The sequence below is a fragment of the Muntiacus reevesi genome, chromosome 6 (assembly GCF_963930625.1).
Source record: "Muntiacus reevesi chromosome 6, mMunRee1.1, whole genome shotgun sequence".
NCBI classification, from domain to species: domain Eukaryota; kingdom Metazoa; phylum Chordata; class Mammalia; order Artiodactyla; family Cervidae; genus Muntiacus; species Muntiacus reevesi.
The window spans coordinates 73,447,259-73,465,632 of record NC_089254.1 but is presented as its reverse complement, the minus strand read 5'-3'; the positions used below and the strand labels follow the sequence as shown (position 1 = coordinate 73,465,632).

At 38.1% G+C, this 18,374-nt stretch overlaps 1 protein-coding gene across 7 annotated transcripts in view; it reads right to left on the bottom strand.

Annotated features, from left to right (window-relative positions):
* COA1 (cytochrome c oxidase assembly factor 1) overlaps nt 1–18,374 on the bottom strand; it is an 89,702-nt gene that overhangs the window by 29,343 nt on the left and 41,985 nt on the right. For 4 of the 7 annotated variants that reach the window (XM_065938799.1, XM_065938801.1, XM_065938798.1 and 1 more), the window contains exon 2: nt 15,469–15,521. The exons of the other annotated variants lie outside the window; for them this stretch is intronic. The gene's annotated coding sequence lies outside the window, so the exon portion shown is untranslated. The remainder of the gene's footprint in view (nt 1–15,468; nt 15,522–18,374) is intronic. 7 annotated transcript variants of the gene reach the window in all.

Genomic DNA, 18,374 nt, shown 5'->3' with positions numbered 1-18,374 from the left:
CCCACTCAACAGATCTCTGAAAATTACTACCCATGAATACTGACTGATTCTAGCTCCCACTTCTGGGAACCCTGTACTTGCCTATTCATGTGCAAAGCAGAAATTTTTAAAAGAAATAAAAACATGAGCAGTAAAGGGAATGCTCTTGCACTGTTGGTGGGAAGGTAAAATGATACAGCCACTATGGAAGACAGTATGGAGATTCCTGAAAAAACTAGGAATAAAACCACCATGAAGTGAAGTTGCTCAGTCGTGTTCGACACTTTGCGACCCCATGGACTGTAGCCAACCAGGCTCCTCCATCCATGGAATTTTCCAGGCAAGAGTACTGGAGTGGGTTGCCATTTCATTCTCCAGGGGATCTTCCCGACCCAGAGATCAAACCCGAGTCCCCCCATTGCAGGCAGACGCTTTACTGTCTGAGCCATCAGGGAAGGCCCCAAACCACCATATGACCAGCAACCCCACTCCTAGGCATGTACCCTGAGGAAACCAAAACTGAAAAAGACACAGGTGTCCCACTGTTCACTGCAGCACTATTTACAATAGCTAGAACATGGAAGCAACCTAGATGTCCATTGACAGATAAACGGATAAAGTTGTGGTACATATACATAATGGAGTATTACTCTGCCATAAAAAGCAACGCATTTGAGTCAGTTCTGATGAGGTGGATGAACCTAGAACCTATTATAGAGAGTGAAGTAAGTCAGAAAGAGAAAGATAAATATCTTATGGTAATTTCAGCAACAAAAAGAAAGATAAATATCATATTCTAACACATATATACAGAATCTAGAAGAATGGTACTGAAGAACTTATTTACAGGGCAGCAATGGAGAAATAGACATAGAGAACAGACTTATGAACATGGGGAGAGGGGAGGAGAGGGTGAGATGTATGGAAAGAGTAACACGGAAGCTTGCATTACCACATGTAAAATAGATAGCCAGGAAAATTTGCTGCATGGCTCAGAAAACTCAAACAGGGGCTCTGTATCAACCTAGAGGGGCCGGATGGGGAGGGAGATGGGAGGGAGGTTCAAAAAGTAGGGGATATATGTATACCTATGGCTGATTCATGTTAAGGTTTGACAGAAAACAACAAAATTCTGTAAAGCAATTACCCTTCAACAAAAAACAAACTATAAAAAAACATTAGCAGTGTATCATTTGAAGATGGTATGATTAACATTTACTTTGTTGCTGAAATTTTTTAAACAGAAAGGTTGCTCCTCCATCTACCTAATTAAACACAATTATTTAAATGGCATTAAAATTTTGGATCTAATCCTTACTCATTCACTACTGTGGGGAAAACTTAAAACCATTAAAAAGAGATGTGAATACTTTCACGATTATCAAATTCTTGGTAGCAAATTATGTCTTTGTTTCTTTCACTAGTAATTCAATTCTAAATAAGATTTATAACCTAGGAAAATGAGATTTAGACTAAAGAATTATTTGGTTATTAAAAAAACACATATGGTGATAAGCTGTACCTTTTTCCCATGAAAAGTGAAAAAATGCAACCGAATAGTACTAAAAGCTAAGGATAGGCGCTATCTATACCCCTCCATATGTTTCACAGGATTTAGGTTATCACTTGTACTCTCATTCAAACTGATTTAAAACATTAATGAATTTTCCTGTTCAGTACAATGGTAAACTAGGTTTTGCACATCAATCTTCCTGTTACAAACAACTTAATGACCTGTAATAGTATTTTAAAACATTTTTTTGAAAGCACTGAAAAATAATAAGACAGTATAAAAATTATCAAGTCAGAAAAGTAAGAGGAGATTACAAAAAATAGTGCTGGAAAAACTAAATATTTACATTCGAAGAAAAAAAAGAAATTATAACTCTAAACAATAGAGAGGAAATTGGTAGTTACCAGGGTACTTAGCTTACAAAAACTAACTCAAGATGGATCAAAGGCCTAAATGTTAGAGCTAAAAGTACAAAACTCTTCATAGACAACACAGGGAGAAAGCTCCATGACACTGAATTTGACAATGATTTCTTGGATATGACACTAAAAACATAGGCAACAAAAGAAAAAAAAAAATAGATAAACTAGACTAACTCAAAATTTTAAACTTTTGTGGATAAAAGAATACTACGAAAAGAATAAAAAGGCAACCCACAGAACTGAGAAAGTATTTGCAAATGACATACCTGATAAAGAATTCACATCTGGAAGCAACTCCTAATACTAAATTAAAATTGGGCAAATTTAAAAATGTGCTAAGGGACTTCCCTGGTGGTCCAGTGGTCCTATCAATGCAGGGGACATGAGCTCAATCCCTGGTCCAGGAAGATCTCACACGCCATGGAGCATGGAGTCTGTCGCTACTGAAGCCCATGCACCCGAGAGACCGTGCTCTGCAGTAAGAAAAGCCACTGCAAGCAGCAGCCCGTGCACTGCAACTAGAGAGAACCCCTGCTCACCACAAGCAGAGAAAGCCCATGCAGCAACGAAGGCCCAGCACAGCCCCAAAATAAACAACAACAACAACAATTTTAATGGGCTAAGAACTTGAATAGACACTTCTCCAAAGAAGATACACAACTAGCCAATAAGCGCAAGAGAAGATGCTCAACATCACCAATCGCTGGGGAAATGCAAATTAAAATCACAATAAGATACCACTTCACATCCATTAAAAGTTATTTAAAAAAAAACAAAACAGGAAACAAGTATTGATGAGGGTGTGCAGAAACTGGAACCCTTGTGTGCTGCTAATGAAAATATTAAATGGTGCAGCTGTTGTGGAAAATAGTACAACGATTCCTCAAAAAATTAAAAATAGAATTACTATATGGTCCAGCAATTCCACCCATGGGTATATACCCAAAAGAAATGAGAGCAATGATTCAAACAGATACCTGTACACCCATGTTCACAGCAGCATTATAAACAACAGTCAAAAAGTAGAAACAAGTAAAGTTTCCAATCAGTACATGAGTTGATAATCAAAATGTGGTATGATTACACACACACACACACAGAGGAATATTATTCAGCCTTAAAAAGGAGTGAAATTCTGGTACATGTTATAACATGAACCTTAATGACATTATGCTAAGTGAAACAAGCCAGACACAAAAAGACAACTACTACATGATTCTACTAATATGAGGTACTTAGACTAATCAAACTCATACAAAGTAGAACAGCAGTTACCAGGGGCTGGGGTGAGTGAGATGAGGAGAATATTGTGTAACGGGTTCAGTACGAGATGACGAGAAAGTTCAACAGACGGATAGTGCTGATGTTTGTACAACAATGGGAATATATTATATTTAATGCCACTGAACTATACACTTAAAAAGGTCAATTTTATGTTATATAATTTACGTTATGTATATTTTACCACAATTTTCTTTTAAGTGAAATGGGAATGAAAATTCAGCATGGAAACCAAAATCTAAAGTCACATTTCCTCTAAAGGGTCCTTGCTGATCTTGAAAAGTTAGAACCTTTGTTTTTATTGATTCTCAGGGTGACTGATACAGAAATAAAACTGAGGGCCTAAGCCCCTCTCATAAGAAGCTGGAATTCCAAAGAGATACAACCTTAAGTGAGAATAACCCGAAGCAGATTACCACTTCAGATCAAACTGCTTTTCTCAAACTGTAAACCTGGGTTATAATGTATCCTGGATTGCAATACTCCCAAAGTGTCTGTCAAAAGCAAATGTAAATTTTCTAAGTATACATTCTATGGCCCTAAAAATATTTTTAAGTAACTTTTCAAATGTAGTATCCAAGGCCCAGATAAGGATAATGGAATACACAGGAAACTAAAGAGGAATAAGAATTATCTGAAACAACAAAAAGGAAAAGGGGGTCAGGAAACAACTTAAGAAATTGGAATTATCAGATGTAGACCAAAAACAATTTTGCTTTCTGTGACAAGATAAATAAAAGACAACTCTGAACTTTTAGCAAAAAACTGAAAAGTAACAGTGAAAGTTGCTCAGTCGTGTCAGACTCTTTGCAACCCCAGGGACTGCAGCCTGCCAGGCTCCTCTGTCCATGGAATTCTCCAGGTCAGAATACTGGAGTGGGTAGCTCTTCCCTTCTCCAGAGAATCTTCCCAACACAGGGATCGAACCCAGGTCTCCCACACTGCAGTGGATTCTTTACCATCTGAGCCACCAGGGAAGCCCAGCAGAGAAGTGAAAACCATAAATGGTGACATAGATTTGAAAAAACAAAAACTCAGGAATCAAAAATCAAATAACCCCAATTAAGAACTGAATGGAGAGGTTTAAAAGCATATTGCTGTATGCTCAGTCATGTCCGACTCTTTACAACCCTTTGGACTATAGCCTGCCAGGCCTCTCTTTCATAAGATTTGTCAGGCAAGAAGACCAAAGAGGATTGCCATTTCCTCCGCCAGGGGATCTTCCCAACCAAGAGATCTATCCCACATTTCCTGTGTCTCCTACATTGCAGGCGGATTCTTTACTGCTGAGCCACTGGGGAAACCAAAAGCAGATTAGATGCAACTTAAAAGATATTTAATAAATGGAAAGATAGGACAAAAGCCTAGAGGTACGCAAGACCTGGCCTGAACCAGTTTGTGAAAGCCAATTACATGCAGGTCCTTCTGCATCAGTGAAGTCATGTTGGTTGCCTGAAACTTCCATGTTTATACTACAAAAATCAACAAATGCTACAAATCAGGGCTTTATTTTCCCCTGGAGAACCAGTTCACCAGCACATCACTGGAAGCAACCATACAAGATTCAACACAGAGAGACAAAAAGATCACAAATGCATGAGAGAGGTTGAGATATGTGAAGAATATATGAGAACGTCTAAAGTATATTTAACTGGAGTTTCAAAAGAAACTGAAGAAATTAAAGAACAAGAGAATGGCAAAAGTAACACCTGATGAGAAAATGGGTACGATTTTTCCAGAACTAATGAACTCATAGCTTGAAAGAAGCCCGGTGAACCCACTGCTGCTGCTGCTGCTTACTCGCCTCAGTCGTGTCCGACTCTGTGCGACCCCACGGACTGTAGCCTACTAGGCTCCTCCGTCCATGGGAGTTTCCAGGCAAGAGTACTGGAATGGGTTGCCACTGCCTTCTCCGAGTGAATCCACTACAGGATAAATAAAAAGAAATCTGCAGTGAAGATGACCACTATAACCATTTACTTTTGAATCTATGAGTTCTTTTCTTTAAAAATTATAAATGCCATCAGAATTCAAATAGGTGGGGATTTATTTTCATTAATTTTACCTAGAACACAATGAAACCTACACTTTGGACCTGCAGATTCAGAAACCTGTCAGTCCACGGAAGTTTTCTTCTACTTTTATTTTTTGTTGTTGTTGTTACATTTATTCTGATTTCTCCCTTAGAAATACCACATTCATCAGTTATTTCTCCTCTCTCTGCCCTCAGTATTTATCATCTTTACCCTCATCACCTCACTTCCTGTCACCATTTTCTCCTTATTCTAGACAATCTCAAATACTCACTATAGGATTGATTCTGTTTTCTGCAGGATCAGCTCTGCTATTTACAACTGCCATTGCAGATTTTTATCCTGCTACTGCATTTTCAGGCTTTTTGGTTTATTTTTAATCTTCTTCATTCCAGTTCCTCCTAAAATCTTATTCTTATTTTTTCTTATAACTTTTTGTTCTGATTTTATAGAGGTCATATTTTTGCTTCCTTGCTGAGAAAAAAATCTTACATTTCCATGAATATCTTCTGTATATCATAATAAATCATATTCATAATTATTAAGTCTTTCCTCATCATCTTTGGGCAATGGTTCCCTTCTCTGATGCTATATATTTCTTTCATAATTTCCATAAAGATTATCTTTGCAAAAAGAATATACACAATTTTTAAAATGGCAGAGTGTGTAGATCATCCTTGAGTCTCTCCATTCTTGCCACTATCCACTGGATGGTGAAACTGCTCACGTCTTAACTTGGTCACGTTGTGTATATACAGGCTGAAGGACACAGGCCATGGTTCAGTTCATAATACTCAGCAAGCAGTGCAACTGTGCTCAACTGACTTAAATCTTCTATCATTCTCTCTTCTCATGAAAATTTATTACTATTACATCTGGAATGTGCTGTAGTTCGTCTTTTAACAGAAAAAAATAAATGCTAATCTGAAATCCTAAGAGCACAACTGTTGCAGGGTTCCTCTTAACACCACCTCTACAGCTGCACTGCGTTCCTGGAATGCAATATCCTAACAGTTTCCTTTCATTCTCTTCCACATTGCATACTGGAATTTTTAGCCTATGAATAGATGCACAGAGAACAGTGTTAAAGGTAGGTGTGGAGGAGTTAAGAGTCAGTGGAAACAGAGCAAATCTCTAGTCAAGTTAACTGACTTGTAATATATCGTGAAATACAAAATGTGAAGAAAACAGTATAGGCTTCAGTCATTCATGGTCTCAGAAGGGTGAATAAACAATGGGAATAGATTAAAGCCCTTGTCTAACTTCTCCCCTCATCTAATCTTATTCTCCAGGTTTAGAAGTCAAAGCATAAATATACCACGCAGGCTTTCTCAGTCTACTTCAGCTTCAATGTAGTAAGTAGTTAAGGGCAATGCCTCTAAAACTAAGTGGTTTACTGCTACTTAACTCTCTGGTGCTGTTCTGGAACTATCTGAGTATTTTAATGAGAAGCTGGAAGAAAACATATTACACATAGCTAGCCTAAAGTCAGTATTTTAAATAAGTACATTTTTAAAAACAAAAAGAAACTGGTAATCTCTGTGTTTCAACATACAGTCAACTAAAATATCATGGTGACAGGTACTGACTAATAGAAAAGAAGCAAAATAACTAGAACTCTTTCACAACAAGATGAGGATCAAGACGTAAAAGGACTGTGTACATTTTTAATGATCCATGATTTTATACACAGTGATGTAAACACTAACGTCTTCTCCATATCACTTAAAAGTGTGCCAATCTTCTTTTTGTCCCTTTTTACATATCATGATGAACACTTCACTAATGAAGTCCAGCTGAGCTATTTCTTACATGAGAGTGCTCCCCCAAACACTTAGTATCTAATGGATTTCCCCTAGTTAACAGCTAACATTTAATGAACCCTTCCTATGTGCCAGATACTTCACTAAATGCTTTACATAATTAACTCATTTTTCTCTAGGAATACTATTATTATTATGAACATTTTAAAGATAGGAAACACAAAAGGGACACAAAAGTCAAATAATTTGCCAAGATTTTCATTTCACTCACTACTGCTACATCACACAATTACACCAAATGCAGTGGCTTGAAAAACAATTTTATCACAAATTAAGTCTGTAGATCAGAGGTTTGGACAAAGCACAAAAGTAATGTACAATGTCTGAGGCTATAACTAAGAAGACTCAACAACTAGGGATGCTTCAATGGCTGGGGGTGGGAGTCATGTGGGGAATTTTCACTTGTGTATATGAGTGTTGATGCTACTATGGTCTAGAACCTTAGCTGGAGCTGTCACCTAAAGAACGTACATACGGCCTCTCTGGTGTCCTGTGCGTTCTTTACAGCATGGCAGCTCCAGCATAATAGGACACGGCAGCACTGGGACCCAAGTGCAAGTGTCCTGGAAAACAAGGCAGAGAGTAAACTCTTTTCTGACCAAGCTTCTGACATCACTCAGCACTTTTGCGACATTCCATTAGTCACAGGCAAATCTCAAGCCTGCGCAGATTCAAGAGGAGAGGATAGAGACCCTTCCTCTCAAGGGAGAAGTATCAGGGTCACAGACTAGAAAGAGCAGGGGGCTGGAAGTGCAGCCATCTGTGGAAAATACAATATACCACCATCTTAAGAGCAGAGATTCCAAGTGTATGTTCTTAATGACCATACTCGACTGCAAGATTACAAGCTGCCACTCTTTATGGCACTAACAATCACACAGTCCAAAAGATTGTGTATATGCAATGCCAGAATCCAGAAAAACATCTACTTCAGCTTCACTGACTACGTTAAGGCCTTTACTGTGTGGATAACTACAAATTGTGGAGAATTCTTAAAAGAGATGGGCATACCAGACCACCTTACCTACCTCCTGAGAAATCTGTATGCAGGTCAAGGAGCAACAGTTAGAACCGGACATGGAACAACAGACTGGTTCAAAATTGAAAAAGGAGTTTATCAAGGCTGTATATTGTCACTCTGCTTATTTAACTTACATGCAGGGTATGTCATGAGAAATGCCAAGCTGGATGACTCACAAGCTGGAATCAACAATGCAGGGAGAAACATCAAGAACCTAAAACTTGCAGATGATACCCTTCTAATGGCAAAAAGCAAAGAGGAACTAAAGAGCTTCTTGATGAGGGTGAAAAAAGAGAGTAGAAAAGCTGGCTTAAAACTCAACATTCAAAAAACTAAGACCATGGCATCCGGTCCCATCACTTCATAGCAAACAGATGGGGAAAAACTGGTTAACAATAGCAGATTTTATTTTCTTGGGCTCCAAAATCACTGTGGATGGTGACTGCAGCCATGAAATTAGAAGATGCTTGCTCCTTGGAAGGAGAGCTATGACAAACCTAGACAGCATATTACAAAGCAGAGACATTACTTTGCCGACAAAGGTCCATAAAATCAAAGCTATGGTCTTTCCAGTAAACCATATCACATCATCCACGGATGTGAGAGATGGACCATAAAGAAGGCTGAGCACCAAAGAATTGATGCTTTCGAACTGTGGTACTGGAGAAGACTCTTGAGAGTCCCTTGAACTCCAAAGAGAACAAACCAGTCAATCTTAAATGAAATCAATCCTGAATATTCACTGGAAGGACTGATGCTAAAGTTTCAATACTTTGGCTACCTGATGCTAAAAGACCACACATTTGAAAAGATTTTGATACTAGGAAAGATGGAGAGCAGAAGGAGAAGAGGCTGAAAGAGGAGGATGAGATGGTTGGATGGCATCATCAACACAATGGACATGAGTTTGAGCAAAGTCCGGGAGATAATGAAAGACAGGGAAGCCTGGTGTGCTGCTGTTCATGGGACTGCAAAGAGGTGGACATGACTTAGTGACTGAACAACAACAACAATGCCATTCACAATTTGGAATGGGCAAAGGGACCAAGAGGAGAACGAGTTCTGAAGAAGGTTCTTTAGGCTACATTCCCTTCAAGTCCATCCTCCTCTGGAAGCCATCAGTGAAGACAGGATCCTCTACACCACCAAGAAAATAGTGTCTCTTACAATCTCTCCACCATGATAGTATCTTGTGGTACTCAATTCCATCATAAAAATCAACTTAACTGTTTCTGAAAGATGGAAAGGGATGCCCCATGGACATCCTACTGTCACAGACTCGACTTTTAGTTTGCGCACCATCTCTGGTGTTGAATATTACAAACCTAACCCAAATCACACCTTGATTTCTGAGGTCACAGTAAAACTTCCACAAGATCCACATTATTTACAAATAAATCAACAAATATTTCATATTCAGATGGGAATCTGCATGTCTAAGAGTAAGTTTCCAGAACATTTTTCGGGGAGTAGAGGAATTGGAGGAGCCATTCAAAGCAAATAATCTTTTTTTTAATCTTACCACTGATTCCTCTGACAATTTCAAGGGATTTGGAAAAACCAGAGCAGAATGCGAAACTGGAGAATCAGACTATTTAGAGACTCTCCAATATTAAATCTTTCAGGATCAGATCCCTGGCACAAAGCCAGGCGAATAAAAGGTGCAAACTGACTCACTGGACTAAAATCCCACCCTTCAATAGCTGCCAAGGAAGAATATTGTTTTAAAATGGTATGGTTATTATTTGGGCTGTGAACAAATACTTCCCCATTAACAGTCCCTCAGAATATTATTCTGCAAAACCTTGGTGTTACCAAGGAATTTTGTGAAATCTGTTGGGGTTTCTTTTTTTTGTTGTTAAAAATAATAAAATCATTGTCTCCAGTAAACTGCTGGTTGCTACAAAGGGAAAAACCAAGAATGCCTTCTACCTCTTCCGGTTTACACACTAGGTAAAAGCATGAAAACACTGTGGCAAAATTAGCATAACTAGTTAAGTGTTACTGATTTGAAAAGACTGTATAGTAGTAATTTTTAAAAAAACAAAAACTGGTTTACTCATTTAAACTTTCATTTTGAATTAAATTTAAATTAACACAAACAACTTGAGCTGGCCTATTAAAACAACCAAAGAGCAGAGGAGACATTTAATGAATAAACTTACCAGTAAACAGTTTGTCTACATGGATTTTTCCAGAGGTACTGTGTTCCGGCTACATGAGGCTGCCTTTGTTTCTTTCAATAAATCAGAGAAGGGAAAAAGGTGGGGAGGGGAAAGTGACAATCACACTTAATCCACACCAGGCTGCCATATGTCACTTTTCCTCCTTTGCTGGTTCATTGATTATTCATGAATTCACTACCTGAAAAGTGCTATATTTATCTTTACAGCCACAAAGCTGTCAATTCAGTTCCAAGTATGCCTGCCTTTGTTTTCAACGAAATGCAGTTTGGGTGGAAGGTCTTTTGTATATGACACTGCCCTAGGCCATAAAACAAGTATTAAAAAATTGATATAATATAGGTGAAATTTCAGTGTTGATATTGGCCTGAGCCTTATTATTATTTTGTAATAACTGTTTTATCAAAAGAAACATGAAGTAGTCTTGGCTTTTAAAGCCTTTGGCTTCTAAGGATTACTTCAGACAGGCCCTAAACCCTATTCCCTCCTCTATTTTGTTCTCAATGGTCTTACTGTTCCCGTTTCTTTTCTTCTTTTATACCTGCTTGTTTCTAGTATGGCAGAGGTATAGTATCCTCTGCTATTAAGTTACCTGCTCAAAGCTACCTGAATTCCAACCACTGCTTTCCTGGGATGCATTACATCATTCTAGTTCAGAATCTGCCTCAAAGTTTCCTTTTCCCACATACAATCACTGCCTTGAAGAATTCCACAGGTCATTTAAATTTCAACTTGTTTGCCAGCACCTAGAGAAGACATACTTTTAGAAAAGCAAAGAGACACTCAGCTTTCAACACTAACTACCAGGCAAGAAGACAGGGAAAACAAGCTTGCCTAAAGACATTTTAAATGTTTCCCTGGTGGTGTCAAGCTTAAAACTACCACCACAAATCCGTCACCTTTGTCCTGGAGAAGAAAGGTCAGAGGGAGAAAATAGATTACAAATATACCTGCATCCTAAAAATTCTGTGATTGGCTTAGAGGATAAAAAAGCGAACTGAAATCTCCACCAAATTATTGTCATTTCAAAGTTTCATGATAATAAAGCCAAAAAGGTAAACTCAATTTATTTTTCCCTAGGTGAGATCAACAACAATTTTGACATGAAAGTTCAAACATGTGATAAAGGTTAACAGTAAGTGACAGGGCAAAGACCTAATCCAAAGAGAAAAAACCCCTTCATAAATAGTTTCAATATATCATGCATTCTTCCATGTTTTATTTCAATTAATCTTTTGAGGATACCCAAACCGAAAAGTCTCTAATTCAAGAATGTGATTAAGACCTGTAACTCCATTAACAGGAAAATGAGGCAGAGGGAGACTTAATATTTTAGAACTCCATTATGATGTAAGACTAAGTCATCAAATTCCTACCATGATTAACATATGAGATAAGTGTTCATATCTAAGAAAGCAAAAGGAAAAAAGATTCAAATAAAAAACAAGCTTTAGTCTTTTCATGTTTTAAAAAATAATTTAACTGCTGAGATTTATTCATGTCGGTGCTTAATTGCTTTACAGGATTATCTACCTTTACAAGCCCCTAACCTGTTTGCTCTCTACCAAATGCATTACTATTTGTTCGGTCATCCAGGATTCAGACCTGGGCCTCCTCTGTCACCTGGCTTTCACTAGTCAGGATTAAGTTCGACCACACACAACAGGAGCAAAAACAGACAACAGATAAAGCCAATGGCTTACACGAGATAAAAGGTAATTGTATTACCACGAAAAAAGCAGCCCAGATGCAGCTGGACCAGTGAGTACAGGCTCACAGTGCCAGGCTTCTTCCCTCTTGATGCTGTCGTGTCCCCACCTTCAAGGCTGCTTGGGCGCCTGCTATCCACATGCCTGTAACAGCCAACAGGAAAGAGCGGAAGCAGGGCTCAATCCTTCTAATAACACTTTCTAGAAGTTGCACACAGCACTTCTTTCATCTCACTAAACTGAATTTAGTGATATGGTCACATATAGCTACAAAAAGAACTTGATTTTCAACCTTTTCATTGGGCAACAACAGTATGTCCAGCCAAAAATATGGGTTCTATTTTACAAAGAAAATGTTTTCCAGGATGAGTACAGTCTTCCGGATATTTCTTACTTTACACATCCAGTCCTCTCAGGTCATCATCACTATTTAGCTAAGTCAATCCTGTCAGCATGCTTGTAATTCACTGCATCATCACCTCTGCCTGAATGATAATATCCTGACTGAGTTCCTTGAGCCAAATGAAAATAAGGGAAAAACAGAGAGATTGGCTGCAATCTGGTGTCTGTGCATTTGTGGATAGTCTTGCTGAGGTTTAGTGGTCAGAGATGAGGAGATGAGGGTCCAGAGAAGGAAATTTGTCCATATGTCAGAAAACACTTCTCAGTGGAAAGAATAAAAAAAAATCAACATAGAAAAATATTAACAACATTCTATACTCAACACAAATATTTTTCACAAATGAAAGCAAAATAAATACTTTTGCAGATAAATAAAAACTGATAGAATTCACTGAAAACAGATATGCACTATGAGAAATTTTTTAATTGAAACATTTGGAATATAACATACTAATGAAAGTAATCAAAGATAACAGATGGAAATATATAACATGTACTTGGACTAGAAGAATCAATATTGTGAAAATGACCATACTACCCAAAGCATTTTACAGATTCAGTGCAATCTCTATCAAACTACTAATGGCACTCTCCACAGAATTTGAACAAAAAATTTTACAATTTGTATGGAAACACAAAAGACCCTCAAGAGTCAAAGCAATATTGAGAAAGAAAACTAGAGCTGAAAGAATCAGGCTCCCAGACTTCAGACTGTACTACAAAGTTACAGTAATCAAGATAGTATGGTACTGGCACAAAAACAGATATATAGATAAATGGAATAGGATAGAAAGCCTACAGATAAACCCACATATCTATGGTCACCTAATCTTTGACAAAAGAGACAAGAATATACAATGGAGAAAAGACAGTCTCTTCAGTAGTGGAGACAGGAATACAGCACAGCTACATGTAAAAAGAATGAAATTAGAAAACTCCCTAAAACCATACACACTCCAGTATTCTTCCCTGGAGAATTCCATGGACAGAAGAGCCTGGTGGGCTACAATCCATGGGGTCGCAGAGAGTCAGACATGACTAAGTAACTAACACTTAAACCTGCCATCTCCTGCATTAGGAGGCAAGTTCTTTACCACTGAGCCACCAGGGAAGCCCAAAGGAAACCATAAATAAAACAAAAAGACAACCCTCAGAATGCGAGAAAATATTTGCAAATAAAACAACTGACAAGGAATTAATCTCCAAAATATACAAACAGCTCATATAGATCAATATCAAAAGAAACAAACAACCCAATCAAAAAAATGGGCAGAAGACTAAATTGACATTTTTCCAAAGAAGACTTATATACAGCAAACAAGCACATGAAATGCTGCTCAACATCACTGTTGAAAGTGAAAGTCACTGTCGTGTCTGACTCTTTGAGACACCATGGATTACACAGTTCATGGAATTCTCCAGCCCATAATACTGGAGTGGGTAGCCTTTCCCTTCTCCAGGGGATCTTCCCAACCCAGGGATAGAACCCAGGTCTCCTGCATTGCAGGCAGATTCTTTACCAGCTGAGCCACCAGAGAAGCCCAGGAATGCTGAAGTGGGTAGCCTATCCCTTCTCCAGCGGATCTTTCTGACTCAAGAATCGAACCAGGGTCTCCTGCATTGCAGGCAGATTCTTCACCAGCTGAGCTACCAGGGAAGCCCAACATCACTATTAGAGAAATGCAAATGAAAACTACAATGAGGTATCACTTCACACAGGTGAGAATGGTCATCATCAAAAATTTCATAAACAATAAATACTGGAGAGGGTGTCGAGAAAATGCAACTCTCCTACACTATTGCTGGGAATGTAAACTGGTACAACCACTATGGAGAACAGTATGGAGGGTCCTCAAAAAACTAAACACAGAACTACCATATGACCCAGCAATCCCACTTCTGGGCATACTCCTGGAGAAAAATATAATTAAAAAAGATACATGATGTACTCCCCACCCTCAGTGTTCACTGCAGTACTATTTACAATAGCCAAGACATGGAAGAAATCTAAATGTCCATCAACAGAGGAATGGATAAAGAAAATGTGGTACATTTATACAGGGGAATATTACTCAGTCACAAAAAGGAACAAAATGATGCCATCAGATGTAGATGGACCTAGAAACAGTCATACAGAATGAAGTAAGTCAGAAAGAGAAAAACAAATATTGTATATTAATGCATACATGTGGAATCTAGAAAAATGGCATAGATGAACTTCTTTGCAAAGCAGAAATAGAGACACAGAGAACAAATGTATGAGTACCAAGAGGGGAAGGGGGAGCTGGTAAGGATTGGGAGATTGGGATATATACACTAATAATGAAATAACTAATAAGGACGAACTCTACAGCACAGAGACCTCTACTCCAAGCTCCGTGGTGACCTAAAAGGGAAGGAAATCCAAGGAACACAGGATATGTGAATACATGTGCCTGATTCAGTCCGCTGTACAGCAGAAACTAATGACATTATAAAGCAACTATACTTCAGCAAAAATGTATTTGACATATAACATCGTGTAAATTTAAGGTATACAATTTATTTTGTAATACAATTGCCTTTGTAGCAATAATCACCTTTATCACATTATATAACTATTTTCTTTTTAGTGGTTGGAATAATTGAGTTTGTTTCTTAGCAGGTTTGACAATTGTAATACAATATTATCTATAGTCTCTGTACTATGCATTAATTCTCTACAACTTATTTAACTACTTGGTAGCAAGTCTGTCCTCTTAAACATCTTTCCTTTCCGTCCACCTAGGATCCTCTGGTAGCCAACATTTTACTGTGTTTCTATGAGTTTGGTTTTTTCTGTTTCTTCATATAAGCGATATCGTACAGTATTTGTCTTTCTCTGACTTATCTCATGAGAAATATTAAAGTTCTTCCAGCAGAAGAAAAATATCAAATGGAAATCTGTAACTACAAAAATGCCATAGAGGCCTACAATGTAAAACACATGGCTAAATACTAAGGACATTTTTCTCTCAATTTTAATCTTTTTAAAGGTTAACTGAAATGACATCAGCAAATGGCAGAAGAGGAGTTTTCTACTGCCATTTCCCCAAAGACCAACTGACTAGGACAATCACCTACCAAGAATAGGGCTTTTATAGAACTCCGGAGTCCAGCAGAGAAGTTCCAGTACACTATGGGAGCAAAATAAAACAGGGATTAGATGTAGAAGTAACAGGACCACATTACCCACTCCCCCAAGGTGGCAAAGCTTAGGATCTCTTGACAGCAATTTCTCCCACCATGGAATGTTTGAGTGCATGTGAGTGAGTACTCAGCTGGACATTATACTGCCAAAAGGACCCACTTCTTTCTTTTTTTTTTTTTCATTTATTTTTATTTGTTGGAGGCTAATTACTTTACAATATTGTAGTGGTTTTTGTCATACATTGACATGAATCAGCCATGGATTTACAAGTATTCCCCATCCCGATCCCCCCTCCCACCTCCCTCTCCACCTGATTCCTCTGGGTCTTCTCAGTGCACCTGAGCACTTGTCTCATGCATCCAACCTGGGCTGGTGATCTGTTTCACCCTAGATAATATACATGTTCCAATGCTGTTCTCTTGAAACATCCCACTCTCGCCTTCTCCCACAGAGTCCAAAATTCTGTTCTGTACATCTGTGTCTCTTTTTCTGTTTTGCATATAGGGTTATCGTTACCATCTTTCTAAATTCCATATATATGTGTTAGTATACTGTATTGGTCTTTATCTTTCTGGCTTACTTCACTCTGTATAATGGGCTCCAGTTTCATCCATCTCATTAGAACTGATTCAAATGAATTCTTTTTAATGGCTGAGTAATATTCCATGGTGTATATGTACCATAGCTTCCTTATCCATTCGTCTGCTGATGGGCATCTAGGTTGCTTCCATGAAGGACCCACTTCTTTCCTGCCCCATCTAGGGGTACTGAGACAAATGTACAACTGAGAGGCAGGGAGGGGCAGCCAGAGCCGGAGATGTGTCAAAGAAACATGGATCCTACCAACCATTTCAAGGACAGCATCAAGTCCACACCTGAGCTGCTGGGGAGGCCTCACCTTCAATAACCTCAACGATCTGCGCACCTCACTCACACACACTCTCCCACCCAGTGGCAGGCTCCCCCCTGCTCCATACTTTCATGAGCGATGTGTTCAACACTCTGCATGCAAGTAACACTGTGTATAAAAAGATGTAAATACAATGGAATAATACTGAGCCATCAAAAAAAAACCCCACAAGGAAATCCTATCATTTGCAACAACCTAAATGAAACTGAAGGACATTATGCTAAGTGAGATAACTCAGAGAAATAAAAAGAAACACTGCATAATCTCAAAATATGGAGAATCTTGAGAGAAAGATGAACTCACAGAAACAGAGTAGGAGGGTGGTTGCCGGAGACTGGGGAAATGGAGAGAGGTTACTTAACGGGTACAAACCCTCAGCTATTAGATGAAAAAGTCCTGAGAATCTAAGTACAGCATGACTACAGCAAAAACAGCACAATGAAAGTACAGAATGTGATTATATTCTGTATTATACAACTGAAATTTGCTAAAAGAGCAGATATTCAAGGTTGTCACACATACACACACAAATTCACTAAGGTAATGGTTTACAATCTATACCTATATCAAATCATCATGTTGCACACTTTAAATATAGTTTTGTCAATTATACCTCAAAAGCTGGAAAAAACTAACTTGGCTCTTTAAAGAAAGTTCATTAACTATGTGGTTTATAACAGGTAGAAGTAAAATGTGATAAAAACAACAAAAGATGAGGATGTAGAAGGGAAGTATACTTTGTAAGATTCTTGTGTGAAATGGTATATTAAACACAAATTAATAGTTAGATATATAGACTCTATAGAGTAACTACTAAAAAATAAAACAAAAGGTACAGCTAATAAGCCAATAATGGAGATAAAACGGAATCACAAAAAAATACTGTTAATCGAAAAGAAACCAGGAAAACATGAAAGAGGAATAAAGATGAGACACATAGAAAACAGAGAACAAGATGGGAAATTTTAAATTGATCATGTTGATAATGAATGCAAATTGTCTAAACATTATGCTTAAATGGCAGAGATCATCATAATAGAAAAAAGAAAAAAGCAAGAATCAACCAAATGACATCTGCAGAATTAGCTGATCAATAACACTCACCAAAGTCTCTAAGGCCTACAAAAATATAAAATATCTTCTTCCTTATACCTGGGAAATTACTTGATGGATAAGGGAGGAGGGCCCAGAAGGGGCTAAGAAATCATCACAGTGAGTCAAGAAATTTTGCATCAGTAAAAAATTTCCCTTCCAGGCAAAGAACAAGACCATTCAGATTTGACCTAAATCAAATCCCTTACCATTATACAGTGGAAGTCACAAATAGATTCAAGGGATTAGCTCTGATAGAGTGCCTGAAGAACTGTGGATGAGGGTTCGTGACATTGTGCAGGAGGCAGTGATCAAGACCACCCCCAAAAAAAAGTAATGCAAAAAGGCAAAATGGTTGCCTGAGGAGCCCTTACAAATACCTGAGAAAAGAAGAGAAGCAAAAGACAAATGAGAAAAGGAAAGATATACCCATTTGAATGCAGAGTTCCAAAGGAATAGAAACGAGAGATAAGAAAGCCCTCCTCAGTGATCAATGCAAAGAAATAGAGGAAAACAATAAAATGGAAAAGCCTAGAGATCTCTTCAAGAAAATTAGAGATACCAAGGGAACATTTCATGCATAGATGGGCACAATAAAGGACAGAAATGGTATGGACCTAACAGAAGCAGAAGATATTAAGAAGAGGTGGCAAGAATACACAGAAGAACTGTACAAAAAAGGATCTTAATGACCCAAATAACCACGATGCTGTGATCACTCATCTAGAGCCAGACATCCTGGAATGTGAAGTCAAGTGGGCCTTAGGAAGCATCACTACGAACAAAGCTCATAGAGGTGATGGAATTCCAGTGGAGCTATTTCAAATCCTAAAAGAT